The 16,790-nt window shown below is 35.5% G+C and overlaps 1 protein-coding gene across 2 annotated transcripts in view; it reads right to left on the bottom strand.

Moving 5' to 3' along the window:
* Nucleotides 1-16,790, bottom strand: part of ZPLD1 (zona pellucida like domain containing 1) — a 405,680-nt gene that overhangs the window by 69,871 nt on the left and 319,019 nt on the right. For both annotated transcript variants that reach the window (XM_043892989.1, XM_043892990.1), the window contains 2 exons: nt 13,657-13,708; nt 8,489-8,636 (listed from right to left, as the gene is read on the bottom strand). The gene's annotated coding sequence lies outside the window, so the exon portion shown is untranslated. The remainder of the gene's footprint in view (nt 1-8,488; nt 8,637-13,656; nt 13,709-16,790) is intronic.

Here is a 16,790-nt window from a genome sequence, read left to right as displayed (position 1 = left end):
CCTATCCACAAACATGTTTCAATTGGCCAAACAAAAGAAGTAAGCAAAAGGAAAACAGCATCCCCAGCCTCAACTGTTCACGAGAAAACATAGTCCATGTTCTGAGTAAGGACTCAAAGCTGGATTATAGTCATTATTTATGTCTTAGAGGATTAATGTTATAAATATATATTAAGGAAGTAGAGGGGATAAATACTTATAAGGAAGTTTCTGAATTTAAGGTGAAAGAGAGGAAGATAGCTAGACAGCAATTAGTACTAGAGGAAATCTTTCACAAAGGGATCACTGATACTAGAGAAGAGAAATACAACTGAAACATATCCAAGGGGCTGGAGAGGAGACAATTTGTAATGATAGTCCTCTTTTGCTCATTGGTACAATGCTGTAAAAACATAGAGAATGAAGACTGAACCCTCTTTGCCTTTCTGTTTCTTGATAGAGGGGGGCAGAAAAGGCAGCCTCTTGCACAGAATTAGATAATTAATATCTATCTGGTGAGTAAACAAAAAATTGTTGTTGCTTAGTTGCTAAGTCGTATCCAACTCTTCTCGAACCCATGGACTGTAGCCCACCAAGCTCTTGTGCCCATGGAATTTCCCAGGCAACAATACTAGAATTTCCTTCTCCAGGGGATCTTCCTGACCCAGGAATTGAACTCACATCTCTTATGTTTCCTGCACTGGCAGATGGATTCTTTACCACTGAGCCACCTGGGAAGCCCAAACAAAAGATTAGGGCTGGTATTTTTAGTGACTCTTTACGGGAATGAATTCATGTCAATAAAACCACAGTAGCACCGTACAATTTTCTCCAGCATTTTAACAAGAAAACCCCACAATTTCAAAGGTGCTATCTAGACCAGAGACTATAATCTATGGCTAAAGAAGATGGAATGAGCCATGGGAAGATTAAACTCAGCCCTGCTTCATTGCAGCACACTCACTAGCCACGTGAACCACTTGATCACAGAAATGGGTAGCACACAATAAAACTTTCTGAAAATGTAAATATCATTGTTCAAAGTTTCATGTTCAAATCTCTAGTTATTTCTCTGTGACATACATGAGCCTCATCCAACTTGTGAATCGTGTAAGAAATTATAGACTAGTTCCCTCTTGTTATGTTATACTTGTAACCAGAAAGCTACTCTTTGAAAGTTGGCGTAGGCTTAAAAAAAAAAAGTCATTTTAACTTTTAATGAAAATAAGAAGATGTGTTTACAATGAAAAAAATCTAAAAATAAATCATTGCAAAGCCAAAGTATGAGGTTAACTTTCTGTATCCATAGCAGAGCTGCCTGCATTAACCTGGGGAGTTTTAAGAAATAGAGAAACCCAGATCTCTCCCTCCAGTGATTCTAATATGAGTATGTATCCCCCCCAGGTGGTGCTAGTGGTAAAGAACCAGTCAATGCAGGAGATGTAAGAGACTCAGGTTCAGTACCTGGGTTGGGAAGATCCCCTGGATGAGGGCATGGCAATCCACTCCAGTAATCTTGCCTGGAGAACCCCATGGACAGAGGAGCCTGCCGGGCTATAGTTCATGGGGTTGCAAAGAGTCAGACACGCCTGAAGTGACTTAGCATGCATGTAGCATCCAAAATTAAGAACCACTGAGACAGAAGAACAAGGTTTTGCCACAGTTGAGATTTCATTTATAGTTGTCTATTTTTTTATTGGTAAGCAATTATTTTTTTTCTTCACCATGGCTCTGCAACAGGAGTCTGAAAATATAACCTCCAAAGAAGGACAGTGCTACCTGATGCTACAATATGCAGCTTTTGTCCGCAAGAGTCAGCCAGTCAGCAACATAACATATTTATGAAACTGCAGAAAATGAGCTAAGGTTCAACGACGGTTGCTTTGATATAGTTCTGACAAATAAAGTGAAAGATATTGAATCAGAAGCAAAACATTTATAGGATAAGAAGTAGGGAAGCTTCTTTCCCACTGGGAGACTTATCCTCTTGTGGTTCTTCTCTAGTCAAGTGAAGTAGGATTTTAATGTTTCCTCAAATAATCACGACACTTCACATGGCTGATGAATCCTACAAATGGACTGCTTTGATCATATGCACCTGCCCAAATTCCTTCATCATTTCTAATACCTTTTCCTACTCACCTGCCCAACTTCAGGTCTTTAAACTCCCACATCCAACTAACCAACCCACTCTAGACTTTGCATAGTTCCCAAAAATTAGAAGTTATTTTACACATCTATAGTTTTGCTTGCTTTGCTGACTTTGTTTGGAAAACTCTTCTTTCCAACTCCATTCAGCCTTTCAAGAATCAGCTCAAACACAGGTCTTTTTTCAAAATATTCCTCTATCATGACAACTGTTCTTGCTTGTTGAGTTGTCAAATTGACCATCAGAGTCTTTATATCATTCTGTAATAGTTTTAAAAATGTGTTACACTTAGATCAAGGTTTATCAAAGCCAGCACTATTGACATTTTAGACTGGATAAATTCTTTGTTGCAGGGTGTTTTAACAACATTGTAGGATGTTTAAAGGCATCCCTGGCTTCTACCAATTGTCTGCCAGAACTCCCCCTTAAGTAATGACCACTTCATATCCCAGACACTGACAAATGCCTCCTGCTGTCAAAATCATCCCAGATGTGCATCTTTGATATTCCCTAATAAACCTGTAAATTTCATGAAGGCAAGAATGTTATATTCATCTTTGTATTTAGTATTTAGCATAATGCCAGGTCCACTGTAGATTCTCAAGATATGTTTGTTAAATGAATGATTATCTTGTTACAAAAGTGGTATCGATAGTAACACACTGCGAAAATGTAGAATATCAAGTATATCAACATCTATCCTGACCACGATAATACTTAATTTTTAAGAATTACATCACTAATGAAGTTAAAATTTTCAATTTCATCAAAACTTCACATTCACACACCCACCACTAGAAATTATTTGTATTGGTTTTGATGTAGTTTTAATTTTTAAATTAAACTTGTGGAGGTGATGAAATTCCAGCTGAGGTATTTCAAACCCTAAAAGATGATGCTGTGAAAGTGCTGCACTCAATATGCAAGCAAAATTGGAAAACTCAGCAGTGGCCACAGGACTGGAAAAGGTCCGTTTTCATTCCAATATCAAAGAAAGGCAATCCCAAAGAATGTTCAAACTACCACACAATTGCACTCATCTCACACGCTAGCAAAGTAATTCTCAAAATTCTCCAAACCAGGCTTCAACAGTAAGTGAACTGTGAACTTCCAGATGTTCAAACTGCATTTAGGAAAGGCAGGGGAACCAGAGATCAAATAGCCAACATGCGTTGGATCAACCAAAAAGCAAGAGAGTTCCAGAAAAACATCTATTTCTGCTTTATTGACTACACTAAAGCCTTGACTGTGTGGATAAAAACAAACTGTGGAAAATTCTGAAAGAGATGGGAATACCAGACCACCTGACCTGCCTCCTGAGAAATCTGTATGCAGGTCAGGAAGCAACAGTTAGAACCGGACATGGAACAACAGACTGGTTCCAAATTGGGAAAGGAGTACAGCAAGGCTGTATATTGTCACCCTGCTTATTTAACTTATATGCAGAGTACATCATGAGAAATGCTGGGCCAGATGAAGCACATGCTGGAATCAAGATTGCTGGGAGAAATATCAATAATCTCAGATATGCAGATGACACCACCCTTAGGGCAAAAAGTGAAGAACTACAGAGTCTCTTGATGAAAGTGAAAGAGGAGAGTGAAAAAGTTGGCTTAAAACTCAACATTCAGAACCTAAGATCATGGCATCTGGTCCCATCACTTCATGGCAAATAGATGGGGAAGCAATGGAAACAGTGACAGATTTTATTTTGGGGGGCTCCAAAATCACTGCAGATGGTGATTGCAGCCATGAAATTAAAAGACGCTTGCTCCTTGGAAGAAGAGTTATGACAAACCTAGATAGATTATTAAAAAGCAGAGATATTACTTTGCCAACAAAGGTCCATCTAGTCAAAGCTTTGGTTTTTCCAGTAGTCATGTATGGATAAAAGAGTTGGACTCTAAAGAAAGCTGAGTGCCGAAGAATTGATGCTTTTGAACTGTGGTGTTGGAGAAGACTCTTGAGAGTCCCTTGGACTGCAAGGAGATCCAACCAGTCCATCCTAAAGGAAATCAGTCCTCAATATTCATTGGAAGGACTGAGGCTGAAGCTGAAACTCCAATACTTTGGCCACCTGATGTGAAGAACTGACTCTTTAGGAAAGACCCTGATGCTGGGAAAAATTGAAGGTGAGAGGAGAAGGGGATGACAGAGGATGAGATGGTTGGATGGCATCATCAACTCAATGGACGTGTGTTTGAGTAAACTCCACGAGTTGGTGATGGACAGGGAAGCCTGGAGTGCTGAAGTCCATGTGGTCTCAAAGAGTTGTACACGACTCAGCAACTGAACTGAATTTTTTTCAAATGTGATTTTAGGTCTAGAACACTAATTTGAAATTACACCTAGGTATATAAAACTCAGAGTAAAAATTTACTGAATTTAGTTACCTGATTCCAGGTTGCTTTTTTTTAAACACTCAGCTAGTATTTTTATATTCTCTGAATAGCTTTAGTTAATTACTTCACTTTTTAAAAAAATGTTCATCTAATACTTTTATGTCTTGTAAATAATATTTCCAAGCTTTTAAATTTTTACAAACTAAAACCCACCAAAGTTAATTATAGTCCCTTCCTAAGTCTCCTTTCACTCCACTATCATTGATGGAACACATTTCTATGATAGAATTGATAAAGTAAGGAATTTTAAAATGCAGATATACATACTTTAATTTTAAATACTTATTCAAAATAAGTTCTTAAATAGAGTTGCTGTGCCAGAATTCAACCATATGAGCACAAATATACACAGTACACAAATAAAGGTAAGTTTTTAAAATATTCTATGATAATGATTTAAAATTTCTAGATTAGTATTTTAAAAACTATCAAATATTCTAATTTCTTGTATCCAAAGTATTATTAATTACATCTGAAACAGAAAGAAAATTTAGCCATGAGTTTTTTTCTTTCCAATTCCACAGTATATCTTACCTAGAGAAAAATAGCTTAATTTGAAAGTACAATTCATGTAATGTACAAAAGATTTTCATTCAGTGGTTTAATGATGGTATGTTTCACTAAGAGACAGTGCAGTTATATGAACACTGGCTATTTATTAGATAAGCATATTTGAGCAAATATCATATTTTAAATTTTACATTTTGACAATAAATGGTCTTCTTTCTTATTCTATCTAATGATGTGATTTCATATTAAATGACTATAATATTATTGAAAGTTTAAAGTTAACCTCATTTTAAAGAAAATCTTAACATAACAAATAAAGCCACTGTGGGGGAAAAAAAGCCACTGACATTTTCATTTGGTCTCAGTTTCCTTCTAACCAAGTAAGAATATCTTGTATATTCAGTATCTGACTTTTTCACATACACAGCAATAGAAATAACAAAATGTCATATTAATCTAAATTAATCTAAATTTAACTTTGCTGAGTTGGTTCTCTATATGACTTTGTCACTTTAAAAAAGCCAATAAATATACATGTATCTAATTTTGGTTTTCATATTTCTTGAAGTACTGGTACATATAGCCTACTATGAATTCTAGAAAATTAATACTTTAAACCAGGGCTCAGTAAACTGTTTACTCAGTTAACTGTTTACTCAGTAAACTCAGTAAACAGTAGGCTGAATTCTACCCATCCTCTATTTTCGTATGTGTCGTGAACAAAAGCAGTTTTCACATTTTTAAATAATTGAAAAAATCTTTCATTTCTTTCATTTCATGAAAAGCCAAAATTATATGAAATTTAAAAATTCTAGTCTCTGGAATTCCCTGGTTGCCCAGTAGTTAAGATTGTGCTTCCACTGCAGGAGGCAAGAGTTTGATCCCTGATCGAGGAACCAAGATCCAAGCCAAAGTGCAGTTTGGCAAAAAAAAAAAAAAAATTCCATTGTATGCAAATGAAATATTATTGAAATATCACTACATTCACTTGTGTATGTGTTTTTCTAAGGCTACAATATCAAATTTGAGTAGCCATGAGTGAGACCAAAAAGACTAAAATAGCCATTGTCTACCCTTCACAGAGTTTAAAGATCCTGCTTTAAACAATTAGTATGTGGATATCATACACACAACATATAAATCTATGAAATAGGACACTGTACATTTCTAAGGGGATTTCTTTCAGCCAATGCTGTTTTCTCAATAACATATTTTTTCTGCAAACCTTGGTAAAGGCCATGTGTGCTATGCGGCTTCAGCGTGTCAGACTCTTTGTGACCCCGTGGACTGTAGCCCACCAGGCAACTCTGTCGATGGGATTCTCCAGGCAAAAATACTGGAGTGGGTTGCCATTTCCTCCTCCAGGGGAACTTCCTGACCCAGAAATCGAACCCGAGTCTCATATCCCCTGAATTGGCAAGTGGGTTCTTTGCCACCAAATACTTACTACGATGCTCTTAAAATATTTGTAAAACTACTACTGAACTAGGGAACTGATCATTTACTTTTTTGAGGTACACCTTTTTTTTTTTTTAACCTCATCACTGAAGTCTTGAGAGTTTGAAATTCCTATATTTCCCCACTTGAAGTCAAATAACAAGATGTCTAATAACAATCATCAATGACTCTGAATCTGTAAACTCAGGCTAATATTAACTTTAGCATATCTTAGTGAAGCTGTTACGCCTGGTTTCCAGGTATACCATTTTGTGATGAAGACAAAACATAACAATCCAGATCAAGTTTAATTTTTATTCTTGACTCAGTTTACATTCCAGCTTAAATACAGGAAAAGAAAAAGCACATGAATTTGGTAAATTAACCAAAAAGTTGAATTCATTGCAAGCAATACTGCTAATAGGTGATTAAATGATGCAAAAGATTATCATGCTCTCCTAATGAAATTAACACTATTCAAGCTCTTGAAAAAGCTATAGAAGCATAAATTGTCAGTAATTCTCTTTGATGCCTGAACTAAATAGATAATAGTCTGAGCATCTGCTCATAGTTCAAAAGTTACCTTTAAAATAAGATTTCCTTGCAGAAAAATTCAATTTTTATTATCTTCTCACATTATTATAGACCTTTTTTAAAGAAGGGGCAAAAGTTTTAAATGTCTCAAAAGCAATGTAGAATTTGTTTTAATATTTTACATGATCTTGCTACTACATTATATGATTTTTAACTGAAGCCTGGTATCCTGCAGTCCATGGGGTCACAAAGAGTCAGATAACGACTGAGCGACTGAACTGAACTGAATGATGACTGTATTTGATTTTGAGGACATTTCTGAAAATCTCTAAAGCAAATGGACATACAGCATATTTTGAGACTTTTATATTCTTCTAACCATTATAACAATCAGTGAAGAAAAATCAAAATTCATTTAGGGCCATTAAAAAATGTATAACTGGGAGCAATGGTTCAAATAATAGTTATGATATGTGCCTCATAAGAAAGCATAATAAAAAAGCATTTTATATTGTGTTTTAAAAGAAATATTAAGGTTTTTAACTAAAATCAACTCCTTTGTTTTGCTATCAAGTTTATTTAAACAGACAGTTTAGAATTGTTTTCCTTTGGCCCTTAAAATGAATTGTGAGAAACCAATTTAGAGTAGCAAAATAAATAATGTCACACTCCTAAAAACCAAAAAGATTATTATCTCCAACACTGGAATCTAAGAAGTAAGTTCTCTTTCTTAACACCCCAAAAAACTGGTTTTACCAAAGAGGATCTTGGAAAGAGGAGCCTTAGAGATCACCCAAGAAATGGAAATCACAACATTCCCTCTAAGTCACGGATGACTTTTCCCAGGTTATGTGAGACTCCATGTCAATTCTAACAATACCTGGTTCATCTTTAAAATAATTTTCATTTAAAAAAATAGATCATAATTATTTTAAACTATCATATCATCTTTGTAATGAGAGATGATGCCATATTCAGCCAACATTTTAAGGTATGATAGAACTCAGATAAGAAATCTCAAATATAAATTGCCTGCTTTTTCTATTAATGGAACAACTGTGGGCTGAAGCCAATTGTTGGTGGACTATGGATGGGACTCAAGCCTGGAATACAATGGTGTGGCAAAACCTGTCCAACATTTGACCTGAAGCTCTAACGTTAGAATCGAAGAAGTTTCCTAAAGGGTCAGTTCTTTCTACAAATTTAATCAAAATATTTCAGATGCATGGGACTACAGTTCACAAAATAAAGTTTTGTTTCTATCTTTCTGCTCCCAAATATGGGAAGATGTTTTTCCTTTTGGTACATTTAATTCCCAGTCCAGCTTCTACCCATCCCTGGAATCACACTATCAGAAGAGTTTTACTAGAGGCTTCCTTGTATCATAAAACACTATTAAATTAAAATGAATTTTCCATGCTTACTAAAAGGGGAACATTTGCCATCACATTAGGTGGCTCAAGTGCTGGGCACTTACCCAAGTCCTCGGATCTGTGGAATCAGCTGTTTTCCATGTGCCTGGCTCCGTGGCGTGTGGCTGAGTGCTCAAATCCCTGGCCCTACCACACTTATTCAGAAAAGACTGTATCCTTCAAATGGGAGATGAGCTGCTCATCATGAGAAGTCTAAAACAAAAAACAAAAAAAAAACTGGATTTTAGACAAGCAAATGTTTCCACAGGCCCCAGAAGGTTTTACAAGACTAATCATCGCCAACATGAAACTTGAGCTCATCTTTTATAAACTTTTGTCTCCTTCCAGCTATATCTCTTTCAATTTTCATTTCATTCCCTCTTTTTTTCTACCTGCTTTTGATCTTCTATTTTATACTATAGAGAAGTCTCGAGTGGTATACATGAAGCGAGCCATCGTCAGCCTGACGAGGGAAAGTCTGCTGGTCTAGAAAAAAAATCATAAAGTAACAAACAAGACCTGAGACTGGATGGGGAGTTAATCTGCACGGTTATCAATGTCCTGTTGTGCTTCGTGAAAGATGCCTGGTCCTTTCAATACTATATTTCATGCAGCGATGAAAATGGGATATGGAATACCATAGTGAAAGCTGGTTTGATTGGGATAATAATGACTAAGAAGCCATCAATGCAAAAAACCCAACAGGAACCAATTATGAATAAAGAACTAGACACTGAACCTGCTTCATATTCTCTGCTTTTGATTAGAGGCCTCCACCAGCCTTTGGAGCCTTGGGATGGGTTTGGACTTCATCTAAGTATTTCACCCCAATAGCTATTATATTTCTCCTTGAGTAAAAAGTGGGAACCTGAGTCTTGGGTGCCACAGGGAAAGTTTTTTGAAATATTCTGATCAGAGTAAAGCTTTTCTTCATGTACTACTGTGCTTAGGAATGACTGTGGGCTAGATTGGAGCCCATTGTATAGATTTATATTATTCCATAGGCTATTAAATAATAATGGCTATCCTGAAAAATCACATTATCTTATCAGTAATACCACTAGCTGCTACCTTTATAAAGTTTTACTTTATTCAATTGGCTCAGGGTACCTTAACATTTATATTCTCTGTTGCCTCTGTGATAGAGGCAAGTTGCCTATAGCTTCTGTGAACTGAGATTAAAATCCAAGAGTTCAGCCTTTTAAGATTTCTAGTAAATCCCCTGAACCAACCTCTTTCCCTAAATGGTGAGTGAATTTAAAGCTAATATAACTACTAAAAAAAAAAAAAAAAAATAGCCAGGGGCTTTTCACAGTGCCTTCTATCTCCTATTTAGTATTGAAAAGGAGTTTCAAGAACCTAACAAATTCAGGTTCATGTTTTTCAGGGAGGTGTCAGCTCCATAAACAAGTAATAGTGATAATACTATTCTACTCATGAGCAAATATGAGGTACATGAATCTACCAACTTTTTGAATCCCATCAATATAAAATTCCTTGTATTTTTTTGGTTAAAAACATAAAAGTGATTCTAGGAAACCTCTTTTTAGGCCTTCCTAATTATGTTGACAGAACTGCAGCTTTATTCTCTGGAGGCTATTTTACTTTATAATGAAACTTTTCAGATAGATGTTTTCAAGCATTGTTTCAGGTTTTACTTTGAATGCCATGGTTTCTACTATTTTAAAAATTAAATAAAAATGCAACATGTTCAAGTAGCAATTAATAAATTCTGTCATTTATAGCAAAAAAAAAAAAGAAAAAACCAGCAGCTTCTATCCTATTTGAAAATGAGCATTTCATAAATATTGAATACCATTACCATTAGTTGGTTAGCTAAAAAGATAGTAATTCCATTAGAGGCTTTCAGCAAGGAAGATATAAAATAGTTAAGATGAAGTGGCTGACATTATTTGTTACTACTTTGCTTTAAAAACGCAGTGAGCAGCAATGTTGTATGTTCTACAGACTTCCAAGGGGAAATTTTACCAGTTGTTTGAAAACTGTGAGCCCTTTATTAATGGGATTTCCTGTCTTACAGTCTGTGAGACTTGGCTGAAGATATACTTAGTTGTCCATGTAGTATATGCTTGTATCAAAGAATAATTTTAGGCTTATAAAATATTCATCAGTATCTGATAGCACCAGAAGTGGAAATCTGACAGTCATCCTGTCCAGAAAAGGGCTTACTTAATGTTTCATAATCAGAGGAAGTGACCAATACCCTTTAGTTCCTAAAAAGGCTGAATTTAGGTTATGGAGGCACCCTGATTCGTAACTGTTTCCTCAAACTAGATGGCTCCTTCCCAGCTTCCTTTAAAGATTATATAACTCAAATCTCAATGACTCAATTCCTCCAGCTGAAAAATGAAAGTACAATGACCCCCTTGTCACATGGAGCAGTAATACTGCCCAGTTGATGAGTTGATGCTCTGGGCCTTGCTTACAGGAGAGCTGCATTCTTCCTGTTATTTAATAAAAGCATCTTTCCAATATGCGGCATGAAGGGGAGATTTTTGTCTTCTTAGGTTTGTCTAGTCAAACCTAGAATGATGAAGTTGACGTTCACCAGCACTTTATGTACTGAGGAAAGGACAAAGGTTGATTTCAGCTGTAGTCTCACAAAGTTATCTCAGCAATGGAACTTCCTCCAGGGCTCATTGTGTGCCCTCTGCACTTCACTATGTATTATACAATTGCTTCCTGGATGAGTCTATCTCATCCACTTTTATAGCACTTATTTTCTAAAATAACTTCATAACTTAACTCATTGATAAGTCTTCTCCCTCCAGACACATACCTGAATGCAATCCTTTCTGTGGATTCTTCTTGTTCCCCAATGCTTCTCTAGTACTCAGAAGAAAGCCTGGCCTATATGAGGCACTCAGTAATATATTTTGAATAAACCAATGAATGAAGAAAGACAGTGATGAATTATAGAAAATGTATTTGAAAGTAGGAAAAATGTTTTTTCTCAAAGTTAAAGGAAAAGGTAACTAAGACTAGCTTTAGCATAATTTTCTATTAAAGTTCTAGCTTCTCACTAAAGTGCTGTATTATAAAATAAGAATTTTGTTGTGATAACCTCTGTGCTTGATAAAGTTTGATGTTTAGTCTCATTTTCAGAGTTATTTTTTTGTTTTAAGATGGACTTGATCTCATATAAATGAACCCTCATAAAAATATGTGTATACACACACTGACTGCTTATTTTTTGGCTGCATGGCGGGGCGTGTGGAATCTCAATTACCCTTCCAGGGATGGAACCTGGGCTCCCTGCAGTGGGAGTGCAGAGTCTTAATCACTGGACCACCAGAAAGTCCCCACATTAATTTTTAAACTTTGCTTGATATACAACCAATTAATCCAGCAGCCAGAAAATCATTTTTGACATCAGAGAGTATCCTGCACAAATTTCCTTTACTATCCATGTTCAGTTGGCATGTAGGCATCTCACAGAGGCAGCCTAGCAGTTTTCTTACTACAGAGCTGGACTGGAGGCGTTGTAACAGGTTTCTCAGGTACTAACAAAAGCAGCTGTAGCTCCATGTCCTAACGGGATTTCAGGCCATGCAGCATTGTAGACAAATTATAAATACAGATTCAGCCACACTGGAAAGAAGACCCAAACAAGCTTTACACGTAAGTGAAATCGATCTCCCAACTCAACAAGTAATTTAACCAAATAGTTCTAATCTCGAGAGTCTAAAAGCCAAATAAATTAGCCTTACTTCTTGATCAGCATAAATTTCTGGTTGATAAGTTAGCAAGCAGCTACAAGGTTACACTAAAGTTTTATTGTATTGTAACACAAAAAGGGAAAATGTCATTAAAGGAATGTTGAAGTTGTTATTTTAAGACCATCAGTGGAAATACTGCCACATTCTTGGTCATATATCACATGATATTTAAACCTCTGTTTTTTCAGGTATTTTTAGAGATTCCCCTTACATACAAGACTTACTGATGTATTCTAGACACTTTCAATTAAGAGTTCATAATTACTACAATATTTATAGTACTACAGTTTCTTGGGTTGTTTATTTACAAATGATCAAATCCAGAAACTAGCTTTACTTGGTGTCTGATTAACTACAGGAAAGCTTTTAAATTATCCTTAGATTTATAAGGCATTTCCTTGATTCTTAGATTACTTAGGCACACTCATGTCTGGAAATGCCTAATCAAAAGCATTAAATTTAAAATAATTGTAAATTGCAGTGCTGATGGCTATAAAAGTACAATTACTGTATCAGTTCACCAATATTGCCCTATTTGCCAATAAAAGCACTGAAACTGTGGTTTGTATTTCCAGCAAATCTATGTTGAAAGCCACATAATGGTAGGAAAAATCATTCTAATCATACCACTATTGTCATAAGATGGGCCTATTACTTTTAAAACCAAAGATTCTAAGGCATGTCTAAGCTAGGCACATGCTGCAGTAGTTCAATGCGCATTCGAGGATGGTGGGAGTCTGTTTTGACTCTAGTTATACTGTGAGCATCACTGCTTTTCTAAGACAGGAAACAACCTGCAGACTACGGGGGCTGAAAGTAATGTAAATAAGTGATGTGAACCGCTTGGTGAATGGGCACATGGGCATACTGAGTGGGAAGCTGGAACTTTGTTGAATGAAGGGCCACAAAGCTCTCCTCAAGGCAGCAGTGGCTACACTCTTTCAGGAAACTTGCCATACAGGAATACCTTACCCAACTTTGCCAGACATCCCAGTTTTTTCAAGAAAAGAGTAGATCAATATTTTTATTTGTTGAAAACCATAAATTTTATTCCAAATCTGGAAATGAGTAATACCCAAATTTTATGGGCTTTCTCATGTCTTTGAATCATTTGCACATATTTGTACTGAATATTTGCTTATTTAAATCTTTGAGCTACTAGTTTGCCACCTTGTCTAGAAGTCAGAAGAGTCAACTTTCTTACTATAAAAATATAAGACACTCTCCTGTTAAAACCTTGTTCTTTTTAGACAGTAGTGACCGATTAACAGTACTGGAATTTTCCTGTGTCACAGAGTGAATTTCCTATGCCCATTTATGCATTCATGATACTGAATGTCCTTGAAGTCCAATATCACAGTTTCACTTACATATTTTTATCATATAAAACATACCACATGGTGAAGGGGAAAAATGACACACTCAAGGCACCATCTTGATGTTAGTTATATGATAATCATTTCAAAGCAGATTGGTCATAACATCATAATTACTTTTTTGTCACATTCAGGAAGGTATTTTGTAACATTATCCTGAAAACAGAGGCTGAGAAAGAAAGAGCGAAATTAGCATTTTCTACTTTTTTTTTAAACCTATGGTTTTGACCTTCAGAAACATGTCAATTAAGGATGAAAAACAGTGTATATGGAAAAGTCTTCACTCCTTGAACTTCATGAATGGAAAAATAATCAATTTTTCTTCATCATTTTTTAAAAAAGCTTTTAAATGTTCTACCTTCTAACCTCTCTCCATACAGCCAACATTAAACATATATGTAAATATATAGGGAGAGAGGGCTGAGGAAAGGAAAAAGAATATACTCTACTTTTGGTTCTGTTTCTTTAGAGAATCCTGACTTATACAGTCATTAATTTTATACATATTGCTGCTAAATTGCATCTCCCTTATCTCATAACTTTATAGATGATTTTTCTCAAAAGTTTTTATTTGCCTGCACTCAAAATAAAGGAATTTATATTTATTCATAATTAAATTTTATCTTCTACAGTCAACTTATCCTTCTTGGCTGAATGATTCTTTTGGAGGCTTAACTCTGTGCTTAGCACTATCTGCCCAGATTTACCTCTATACAGAGGACACAATCATGCTTGCTTCATCAAGGCTAGTTTTTGAAGTCAGATTAATGTAAGAGCTTTTCAGCTTTCTATGGAAATGGTCTACATCAGCTACAGCTAATGTGACTGTTGCATACCATGTTACTATTCAAGGATAAAAAGCTACCTTAATAACTCTTTTGAATCACACTAGACAAATTATTATGCTCAAATTGAATGACACAGATTATTCTTACTTAGCTTATTAAATTCTCAGGAGAGACTAAACTCTTTGAATGAATAATCTCAAACCAGTATTGAATTGAGCCCACATACCCAAAGGAGATTTAGATCATCTGCTAATTCTGCTGGGCAAAGACTTTCTTTCTATTCTTTGAGCTTTGGAGAAGTATAATCAAATTTGCTTCCAGCTCCCATCTTTGTATCCCATCATTAAATGTTTAGTCTATGTAAAACTAGACTTGTGTTATTTGAACCCAACGTACAATGTATTCCTTTCCCACAAAGAACACAGATGGATGTATTAAGGACACTGAAAGAGTATTTTGCAAATGAACACAATTCTTCCTTAGGATCTGATGTCTTTTAAAAACTATTTCCTTAAACATGTGTTAACCTCTATTTTTAAAAATGATTAGGTCAAATAATTCTTTCCCTTTTGCCCAACAAGTATTTTGGAAGGTGAAAGTTCTTACATTTTGAAATGTCACAGAAATCTATTGGTATTCTTATCTGACCACTCTTCCCACCACCTCACCACCACCCTCTTTCTGAAACAAGCATGTGTAGCAAGACTTTCACGAACAAGGAATCCATTCAGGACTCAGACACCTGGGCCAATTTCCACTCAACAGGTTTCCTATGCACTTGCAGATGCCAAACAGCAGCTCTTGTTTCTCCAAAAGAATTCTTAATAGAGAGGGGATTACACTCTAAGTGGCTTCCTGATTTCACCATTTCTGAAGCTCAGTGTTAGGTTGCTGAAAGCTCACTTCGTTTGTACCATCAGGAGCCTAACAAGCTTTAGAAACTGACTGAGTGATGTAATATTTTGTGTGTGTACAGATGAAGCACTGTAGTAAATAGCAATCTGTTACATTAAAGGCACATATACATTTTTGAGTATCTCTCTAATTTTTGAAGATAGTTCCATCATGTTCTGAATTTCAGTTTTAAATGAAGAATGTGAGATGAAAATTATTGCAACTTTAATAATAATCTGTATGGTAACATAAAGACAGTAAAGAAATGCATGTATTTAAATACTGATTCTCAACAACTCTGTAAGCAAATATCTACTCAGTATCTGAATATAAAAATTAACATATCTTCACAGTGGTAATGCACTGGTAAATGTCTGGCCTATAGATGCCAACAGTCAGATTGTATCAATGGGCCCACCTACTAACGTCCAATTTAGTCAGTGTACAATCAAGTTGAAAAAGGAAGCAATGCACGCTGAATAAGGAACTCTACAAATTATCAAACATGAAATTAACACTAAAACCACTGCCTTTAGGAATTTAATCAGTAATCTGGAAAATGAGTTTTATACAGATGCAATGAATTCCCAAGAATAATTTGTGCAGTGTCAAATTCATGGTGTTAGGCTTGTATAAACCTTGCCTAGTGCCATCTTGGTAGTGATTTTTTCATCCCAGTTCACTTTTTATCCAACATCTCTTGTGTTCTCTGAGGCATGAGACTGTCAAATATCCACATTTGAATCACATGATCATGCTAGGTTATTTGTGAAGATTAATTTTATTTATTTATCTATCTGGACCCACAGTTGAGCTCTCGCCTTGAAATCAAAACGGAGCACTGCTGGAATAAACAACTCTGCTAGAGTCACTTTATAATCACTGCTTTGGCAACACATGGGACTTCCATAGGCAAGGATTATTTACTGATATTCCTTCTAAGTAATTTTCCTGTTTGTCAAGGAGGTATGGCTTCCTCCATTTTTAAGAAATGAAAGCTACAAAGACGGAGAAGGATCAGGAAACGAATACTCCACATCATCTGAAATTAAGGGATCACAATGAGAAGGCCGCACACTGCAACAAAGTGTAGCGGCCATCCACCGCACTGCAGCTAGAGAAGCCGCGTGCTCAGCAGTGAAGACCCAGTGCAGTCAAAAATATTATAAACAAATACATCTAAAAAATTTTAAAGGGATCAAATTAATACTTTTGATAATTTTAAATGTTTTAAAATCAATTTTATTTTGTATAATTTTTATATTACAAGGGTAATATTCTGACCAGTGATATATGTAGGGCTGCTCTTGTCAAAAACCATGTACTCTGTTCACTGAGGACTGATCCCAAGGTCTAATATTCAGTTAATAAAAGATGTTAAGTTATTCTTTTAATTAAGATATTCAGTTAATAAAATCTCTTAAGGATCAAATGCATTATTTCCCAAGCTCACTATATTATTAAGTGATTCCGTTAATAAAATTAACTGAAGATATTCAGTTAATTAAGATACTCAGTTAATAAAATCTCTTAAGGATCAAATGCATTATTTCCCAAGCTCACTATATT

Source organism: Cervus elaphus, chromosome 31, assembly GCF_910594005.1.
Source record: "Cervus elaphus chromosome 31, mCerEla1.1, whole genome shotgun sequence".
Taxonomy (NCBI): domain Eukaryota; kingdom Metazoa; phylum Chordata; class Mammalia; order Artiodactyla; family Cervidae; genus Cervus; species Cervus elaphus.
The sequence above is the reverse complement of the archived record's forward strand: the minus strand, read 5'-3'. Positions and strand labels throughout refer to the sequence as shown.